The 10,060-nt window shown below is 48.0% G+C and overlaps 1 pseudogene; it reads left to right on the top strand.

The window, feature by feature from the left end:
- Positions 1-1,835: 1,835 nt before the first annotated feature.
- On the top strand, positions 1,836-1,954 carry LOC135807757 (5S ribosomal RNA; annotated as a pseudogene).
- The last annotated feature ends 8,106 nt before the right edge of the window (positions 1,955-10,060 follow it).

The following is a 10,060-nucleotide window of genomic DNA, read 5'->3' as shown; positions in this document are numbered from 1 at the left end:
TTCTACGCCTTGCGCTTCTACGTCTCGCGCCTCTAACTCTTGCGCCTCTAACTCTTGCGCCTCTAACTCTTGCGCCTCTAACTCTTGCGCCTCTAACTCTTGCGCCTCTAACTCTTGCGCCTCTACGTCTTGCGCTTCTACGTCTTGCGCCTCTACGTCTTGCGCCTCTACGTCTTGCGCTTCTACGTCGTTCGGCCGAGACTCCAGCTGCTTCTGAGCGTCTCCGACCGATGTTGCCACGCTCTGTACCGACGCAGTGGGCCTTGGATCTGATCCTCCCACTGGCTTCAAGCACTCTTCTGACCGCTGCTTGTCTGTAAGCAAAGTCTTACACGCCTTGTCCGGCGTCCTTCCGGGCGAGGCAAGCAAATCTCGCTTTGCTTCCTCATAATATTATGTACTGACGGCGATGCGCTCGGCCATCTTCTTGAGCTTTTCGTTAAACTCTGTGCGGAGCGCACACTCTTGCCGTCTAGCACCGCGCTCTTCAAACTCCTCGATCTGTCGGAGCCTCTTCTCCACGTATTCTCTCAACCTATCGCCTTCAAATCCATACCGAATTCCGTTGGCGATAAAGCTGGCTTCAATGATCCATAGTTCCTGTGCCATGCTCGCTTCGTATCCTGGCGTGGTCGCCAAATGTTGTGAACCCTCTGGTTCTCTAAAGTGTCAGGAACGAACGACCCCACACGGCACGAGGACAACTATTTTATTCTCAACAGTATATCTCACTTCCATCGACTAATACCAATGAACAATGAATGTATGAACAACTGAATGAATAACACTAAACCACCAGGTAGTTATAGCGTGAAAATGACAGCGTATATGAGAAAAGCATACACATACAACATACAACTACAGCGCACACAGCAAACCGCACACAGCAAACCGCACATAGCGCCTGTAGCGTACGTATACCACGTCGTAATCATCAGCCGTACGGCGGAGTCGGGATACAACTGCATTGACACGAACACAATGTCACAAGCGAGAAGGCCTTTCACTCTCGAGAACTTGTGGTTTCACAACACACACACACACACACACACACACACACACACACACACACACACACACACACACACACACACACACACACACACACATACACACACACCATGTGCCACGTACAATGCAGTATGATGTACCATGTACTACACACACACAGAAGAGTCACAGCATGAACCTTTGGGATTTAACACCATGGGGACACAAGGAGACACGCCTCCATGGACACACGCCCCGGTTAACACCCCTTCTTTACCTCCTCCTCTCACCGGAAACCACGCCTCTTTGCGGTCAATTAAGCTAATAAGGGTTTAAGGGTTCAAGTGGGTTCAAGGTCAAGTGGGTACTTGAAAGTTCAAGTGGGTTCAAATCTGGGCCAGAACCCCCCACCCCCCACCCCCCTATGATACTTGTGTGGTGGGTACCAGGCTAAAATTAGGGGCGGTCAAATTCATGAGCCTTGCTAGCTGTTGAATGGTAAGGAGGCGAAATCGCTTGTTTGTGGTGCGACGTTAAATAAACTTCTACAACAACAATGGTGTAATCCCAGCACTAGTTGCTATGTCTAACACAGCTGTTCGCTATCATTGCTTCTGCGATGAGCAGGTCTGAGGTCCCTCCCCTGCCCGGGCATCCCATGCAGAAGGGGAGAAAGTATGCCCATCAGCCATGATCTTGGGGGAATCATTGCTTTCAAACTTCATTCTGCACTGACTAGAATCCAGTTTGAAAGGTGAGAAGCTTGTAGTAGCGGCCATGGACAAGGAAGGAGCGAACATGCACGACGAATCTTGTATAAGAGGAGTCGTCGACTGGACAATGATGTCTACAGCCATACCACGTTGAAAACACTGGTTCTCATCCGATCACCGAAGTCAAGGAACGTCGGGCGAGGTTAGTACTTGGATGGATGACCGCCTGGGAATGCCTCATACTGTAGCCATTTGTTTTCTTCTTTTCTTTCATCAAGTTTTTCTTCTTCTTCTCTCTACATCGAAGTATTTGTCCTAGCTCTGGCGTATGTCGGTATGTGGTGCAGTGGTCGTGTGGGCCAGGTAACTAAGGTTGTAATTTTGTTTATTTGTTTTGATCTTGGTCCCCTCCCGATGACCCCAGCCTTTGTGGTGGTGGAAAGGGCCAAAACGTTTTTCATCATCCACTGCCGGACGCTGAAACTCACTGGCTAGTATATAGGGTCCAGCGGATAATGCTCCGAAAATGTTCGTATAATGCTAACCTTAATGTTCCAAAAACTGCCTTACAATGCTGATTATAATGCTTCAGCAAGGGATATAATGCTCTTGGTTTGGGACAAAATGGAAGAAAGTCTGCACATTGTCAAACTTCCAGGAAATTATGCATATCGTCGATCTGCATCTGAAGTTGCCACCTCATCTCTCACGAGCTCCACTACTTCTTAGCACTATAAGACATGATCGCTTCTCCATTGTTTGCTCTCCATTCCAACTTTGATGCAGGGTTGTGGCGGACTAGTCGGTGTATCAAATCCCTCCCCTAATTATCCATGTAGTGAGAGATGAAACCATTATTGCAGGTAGTCATTCATTGTTGGGATGAAGTTAATCTTGGCAAATAGTATTCCTGCCTGCAGACAAGCTGTCACTGCGTCCACTCTGTGAATAATGTCTTCATCTGAAACACCAGACGTGAGGCCAGCTCCTGAGATCCGATCTCAGATGGAGAGCCCTCCCATTTGTGGAAATCCTTAAAACACGTGGTCAGAAGTTATTTTGCCACTCTACATCCTTTGCTTGTGCTCTCATCTTCTCCTTGAGATGGTGTGTTTACGTATGGCTTGCCACAATACTCTTCCTTTCTGATAGCATTTGACTGTAGGCCTGGCATTACAACCGTCCACAACTAACTGTACGAGCTTCATCAGGAAAGTAAGACAGGCGCTGCTGAGCAATCGACTTGGTACTGCGGAGTCCATGAGAAATTCTAGTTCTTTTCGAGCCTCCTGAGCTGGACTCTGCAAAGGCAGTTCTTTTGGAACGAGCTCTTTCTGTTTACAGCCGCTCCTTCATCCTGGTCCAAATCTAGCAATGCATCAGTGTCTACTTCAGTATCGCTAGAGATGCTATCGCCAGAGCCTATGGCACCACGAGAAAACTCTTCTTCGTCTGTTTGATATTTACTTCGCGTACGTCTCCTCCATAGCTCCCCATTATTCTAAAAGTAAAAGAAACCTCGTAAATAATTTCTCCGGATTTGTGTCACTTGAACTGCCTCGGCCTCGGTTAACGGTTGGGCATGCTTCACAAATGGCTTGTATACATTTACCTGACCACATCGCTACAATCATAACGTTTTTCTTACGGTAGGTAAGGTGCGGATGCAAGTTTTTAAGCTCCGCTTACTTTAGGTCCCTGTGGCAGAGAACTTGATCTGGACACACTAGGAATATGGCATTGAATATGGACATCGACCTCGCCTTGCTGACTTTCGAAGAGCTGCGGCATCTTGCCAAACAACATCCTATTGACGGAGCCGAGTCAAAGAGCCGAGTTGATCTTGTGGTTTCCCTAAGACAAGCTGGTGTGGGTGTAACCCCGATCAAGGCCAATGAGGTCAGTACTAGTAGTAGTCTGAAGTCTCTAAACGAGCTTGTATGTGTAGTGATAGAGCTAAGAGAGCAACTTGAGCAAGCGAAGCATGATAATGCCATTGTTTCTTCACTTCGGGATGAGGTTTCCAGCCTAAAATTGGAAGTACTAGAGCTGAGGAACTTCACTACAGGCGCACTTTCTCAAACTGCCAATGACACCCACAACCGTCGCACAAGTGCTAACGAAGTTACCGTAGAGCCCTCCCTGTATGAAACTGACACATCCATCACCACTGCACCGCAATCACAGCACACCTCCACATCGCAGCATGCACGCTCAAGTTCAAATGACCGTACTATACTACCGGTATGCACTCGCAACCACGTGCCGCTTCCCAGTCCAGCGACATTACTCGTACAGCACCTAGACCTGCTGGCAACGGTCACGTCACTACGGACAGCAGTTCCCGCAACAAATCAGATGGACAGAGCTCTTGGGTCGATGTTGTACGACGTCGGGTCACATCTCGGTACGTCAAGCCTATGCCCACGGTCGAAACAAACCCTGTAGTCCTGACAGGTGTCGAAAAGGTGGACAAAGCGATATTCTATGTAGGAAACGTCCACATGGGCTGCAGTGCCGACTCCATCAAGGATTGGTGTCAAGAGCGTGCAGTGGATGTGCTCAACTGCACCATCTTGGAATCTCGCACCTTCGGAACAGCTTACGCCAGAGTGACATTCCCAGCCTCAGCTACGGAAAAGGTACTGGGTGACGGATTCTGGCCTGCAACTATCCAGCACACCGTAAGAAAGTGGCGGTTTGCAGATTCAAATACGAACAAACCAGGTAAAACCTCCACGTCGTCAGAATGATGGCTTCCGCACCGCTGAGCGCCCAGGCCTTCCCATATTTTCCTAAGACTCAACATAACATCACTATTGTTACGATTAATTGTCGCTCCGTGTCGAACAAAATCCCTGAACTCCATGCATTGTGTCGATCCAACACACCGACTATCCTATGTCTGACAGAAACCTGGCTCTGCCCGATACATATGCTCAGTGTACCCGGTTATACGTGCTTCCGTCGAGATAGGCCATTACCAGCAAACCAAAGGGCCCAGTTCCGAGGTTATGGTGGTGTTGCCATCCTTGTACGAGATGGGACATTTTTGCATGCAGCCCAGCGCTCAGACCTTGACTCGCCCCAATGCGAAAACATATGGGTTGAGCTTGGACTTCCTGCAGACCTGGGTCACAGTGCTAATCCTATACTCATTGGCTGTCAGTATCGCCCTCCTTCGCAATCCCTACCTGAACTTACCTCATTTTGTGACATAATGACGGATACCCTACGGGCTGTAGACCTCTCATCCGTTGATATATTCCTCACTGGTGACTACAATGCTCACAACTCTGACTGGTGGAGCGGTGACGCTACATCACGCGCTGGAAAGGAACTTTCGCATATATTCTCCAGCTTCGGTCTCTCCCAGCTGGTAGATTTTCCCACTCACACCTCTCCTAACGGAACCCTGTCGTGCCTAGACTTGCTCGCTACCAATCGTCCTCAATCAGTATTCTCTGTCGACGATGCTGCCCCGCTTGGTGCGTCCGACCATTCACAGGTAGTTACCACCCTTTTCTACAGAACTGTAACCCGAATGCCTACAAAGGAAGTACCATGCTATCCTGCCCGTAGTTCCCCAGCCACTCCATACAATTTTGCGCAAGTGCCACCTTCTGTCTGGGTAGCAGTAAATATGTACCTTTCCTCGCTCAACTGGTATGATCTCATGGACACACCAGATGTCGACGACGCATTAGCCAGATTCTCCTCTTCCTTGAATGATGCATTTTCCCACTACCTGTCGCCTTATCGGAAAATCTCTTCCTCCACCCAGCGAGCTGTATCTAGGAAATATCCTCCGTGGGTTAATCGAGATTTAGTACTTGCCATCAAGTTGAAGTACGAACTCTACAGCCGATATAGGAAGTTCCCAACCCCAGCTAACCAGTCTGCCTTCAAAGTTCAGCGTAACAGAGTACGAAACTTATCTCGATCTCTTCACCGTGACTATTTGGCATCTATACAGGCCAGCATGGCGTCAGGTAACCTTAACATGTACCAGTTTGTTCGTTCTCAGCGGAATCGTCAGCAGGATCGTGGCCTTCCTCACCTCGTTGATGAAGGCGGTCATCCAGTTTCTGGCAGTTTCGACAAGGCTACAGTCCTCAACCAGCAGTTCGCCTCCGTTGCTGTGCCGGATGATCCGTCGTTATCACTTCCAGCTCTTCGTGCCCACAGCCAACTTCATGCAACATTTGTTCAGGTCATCACCACAACTGCGGATGTTAGAAAGGCTATCGCCCGACTAAAGTCTCACCGCAGTCCTGGCTTGGACACCATTACGAATGATGTCCTGAAGAAACTTGCCCCGTCGATTTCGTACCCCCTCTGCCGCATTTTTAATGTGTCCTTTTCGACGGGTAAATTTCCAGCAGCATGGAAACTCGCGAAGGTTGTTCCGGTTTACAAGAGCAAAGGCTCCAAGTCACAAGCCAGCAATTACCGTCCTATCTCCTTGTTGTCCTGTGTATCGAAACTATGTGAGCGATTATTCTTTGATAAGCTTTATGCTCATGTGTCGCCGGCCCTTGCCCCAGTCCAATCTGGTTTTCAACGAGGAGACTCAACCACCATGCAGCTGACACGCCTTGTGCAGGACATTGTGGCCCTTCGTCATGACCACCAACATGTTGGCATTTGTTTTTTCGACCTAGCCAAGGCGTTTGACACGGTATGGTTCCGTGGACTCCTAGCTAAATTATCTGTGATGTACAATGTTTCCGGAGCGTCTCTGGCGTGGATTACGGACTACCTAACAGATAGAACGCAATCGGTGTCAGTCGAAGGGGTACTCTCAGACCCACTGCCTGTGAAGTCGGGAGTCCCCCAGGGATCTATACTGGGGCCTCTACTATTTTTGTTGTATATAAACGATCTACCTGACTGTATAGATGGTTTGTCACTATTTGCTGATGACACAGCCCTCATTCAGTTTGACGCTGACATTGCAAACCTGTGTACGAAGCTTCAGACTGGAATCAATGTTGTTCATGAATGGATGTTGTCATGGCGTCTGAAACCCAATATCTTGAAAACAGAAATAGTCTTTCTCCCTCAAATAGACCACCCTCCTACATTTACCCTTCCCGGACTTGATTCGGCTATTAATATTACTATTGTAGATACGCACAGGCATTTGGGTGTTGTATTTGACTCGCAATTGTCCTGGAATTCTCACGTAGATTTTGTATGCAACAAAGTTAGCAAATCTGTAGGTTGCCTGATGTCTCACTGCTCCCACTTGTCTCCCGAATGTATTCGTCTCTTTTATAAATGCTACCTCCTTCCTATCTTTCTGTACGGCGCCACTGCTTGGCATTCCCTGCTTAGTAAATCTGCTGTACAGACACTAGAAATACATCATAAACGTGTGTTGAAAATTATTTTTCGTAAACCCACTCTTTTCCCCTCTACTGATCTATATAGTTTGGCCTCCACCAGCCCCATCTCTATCCTGTCGCAGAGACAGTCATGCGTTCTGGTCCATCGTATTAAACTGAACATTGTCCCTGAACATCTCACCAAGTATAATTGGTTTACTTTCGCACGGGACACTCGCAATGGCATAGTACTTCCCAGAGCTTTGTCAACTATGTTTACCAAATCTCCTATCTTCTCTGCATACTCGTATTGGCTCAAGCTGCCCATGGAAATGAAGACAATATCCAATATTAGACAGTTCATAGACCATGTTAAATGTCATGCCACGTTGTAGGCTCGCTCGCCTCTTTTGCTAGCTTATCTCGCCGCTCTCCACCATGGTCAACATAGTGATACATTTCACCCCGCTGATGCATTATTTTCTTCCGATTATCATCTTCTTTCCTTCATTCTTTTTTTTTCTTCTTCTTCTCTTGCCATGGCTGGCTAACGCCCCCTCCTTTGCATTGGCTTCTGCCATTGGACGGTGAAATAATAATGTAGCAATAGTTATGTAGCGTTAGTGCTAATGGTGTTACGTGTCTACACAATCACAAAGTCATGCGCCGGTACAATGCATAGTGCTCAAATGCCCGGAATGGGCGGAGCGTAGTACGCAAGGGGTACACAAAAGGAGTAAAATAGGGCTGTTTCGCTGTTACTCAGAGTTTCATGGCACAAACCAATCAAGCAATATGTCATGCCAACAAGCCCACCATAATATGTTTAACAGAAACCTGGCTAAGCCCGTCACTTTTATTCAGTGTTCCAGGCTACACATGCTTCCGTAAAGACAGATCTACTTCGAAGTACACATAAGAACCTGAGATCAAACCTACGTGGCTATGGTGGCGTGGCCATTCTCATACATGATGGGACATTTCCACATTGCACCCGTCGCCATGACCTTGATTCTCGCCAAAGCGAGGCCTTATGGATTGAGCTTGGTGCACCGGCAGGTCTCCGGGCCAATCCGCTACTCATTTGCTGTCATTACCGCCCCTCCCCCTTCACAATCCCTTCTTGATATCACCTCCTTTTGCGACATACTTACCGACACGCTGTGTTCCTTGGACCTCTCTTTATTTGATGTTTTTCTTACCGGTGACTACAATGCCCACAATTCTGACTGGTGGAGTGGTGACACCACATCGCGTGCTCGTACGGAGCTATCACACGTGTTCTCTAGCTTTGGCCTCCAGCAGCTTGTCAATTTCTCCACCCGTGTCGCTCCGAATGGAAGACTGTCCTGTCTGGACCTGCTTGCTATGAACCGCCCCCTCTCTGTACGCTCTGTTGACGATGCTGCCCCGCTTGCTGCATCGGATCATTTGCAAGTCATCACAACGCTAGCCTACAACATTGCCACTGCTAACAACTCTTACCACATTACTGCTCTCAGACTTCTACCTCTCCGCGACATGCCTTCCGCAAGGTTACACCCTCCACTTGGTCAATCATCAACTCTGCACTTTTTGCCTGTGACTGGCATCTTTTATTCACCTCCACTACTGTTGATGAAGCTGTGGAGAAGTTCACCACAGTTCTTGATGATGTGCTCTCCCTCTATGTGCCACAATACGGAGCAAGACCCGCTACACCCAAACATGGCAGCCACCACCCTCGTCAGTCCAGCCGTAACCCCAAGATCCCTTGGCTCGACAAAGATCTCCAAGGTGCAATTAAACTCAAATACGACTACTACAGCTTAAGTAAGAAGTACTCCACCTATGCTAATATTTCTTTATACAAAAAAAACCAGCGCAATCTGGTGAAGTCATTGTCACGTTCCAAGTATCGACCATATTTACGTTCGCTCACTACCACCCTATCTCACCCCTCTTCCAGGCCTAACCTGTCCTCTGTTCGCACTCAAAGGACAACTAGTACACGTCAAGACATACCTCCGTTATTAGCTTCCAATGGTTCGATGGTGAATGACCCCAAGTCTGTAGCTAATACTCTCAATACGCAATTCACATCAGCTGGTATTCCAGACGACCATTCCTCTCCAATACCACCTCTGCAACGTTCTGCGACTGTGTCTTCTGATCTGCGCTCTATACATACCACCATATCATCTGTTCGCAGCTACCTAAAAAGACTAAAAAGCAACAAAAGCCCTGGTCCTGATGCCCTACCAAATGAAGTTCTCAAAGTTCTGGCTTCATCTCTGGCGTACCCACTGTGCCTTATATTCAACCTTTCCTACTCCTCCGGCGTATTTCCTGATCGTTGGAAGATCGCTAAGGTCACGCCCATCTACAAGTGTAAAGGCTCCCGATCACAAGCCTCAAACTATCGTCCAATATCTCTTCTCTGCTCCCTTTCAAAAGTATGTGAAAAGATATTTTACGACCAGTTGTATTGCCACATTTCACCATGCCTTAGCCCTTCCCAATCTGGCTTTCGTCGCAACGACTCAACCTCTGACCAACTAGATCGTCTAGTACAAGAGGTTGCCACCCTTCGTGATGCTCGACACCATATTGCTCTCTGTTTCTTTGACTTGGCAAAGGCCTTTGATACTGTCTGGCACCGTGGCCTCCTTGCCAAGCTACATAATATTATTGTCTTTGGTGTGTCTGGCTCTGCTCTGACCTGGAGTCCTATCTGAGTAGCCGATCACAGTTTGTTTCTGCCCTCTCCATCAACTCTGATCCCCTACCAGTGTCTTCTGGAGTTCCTCAAGGCTCCATACTTGGACCTCTTTTGTTCATAGCATACGTGAATGATTTACCCTCTATAGACCCAGGTGTCTCGTTATTTGCTGATGATACAACCCTACTGTCAGCATTCTCGTCCTCAGCGGCTCTTGTACCTCGAGTGTCGGCTCAGATATGCAGTGTCCTACGCTGGATGCAAACATGGCGACTTAGACCCATCCTGACTAAAACCGAAATAATGTTCCTTCCCCCAATCTCATC

This window comes from Sycon ciliatum, chromosome 1, assembly GCF_964019385.1.
Source record: "Sycon ciliatum chromosome 1, ocSycCili1.1, whole genome shotgun sequence".
Lineage (NCBI taxonomy): Eukaryota > Metazoa > Porifera > Calcarea > Leucosolenida > Sycettidae > Sycon > Sycon ciliatum.
Note: the sequence above shows the minus strand (reverse complement) of the source record. Positions and strands in the feature narration are given on the sequence as shown.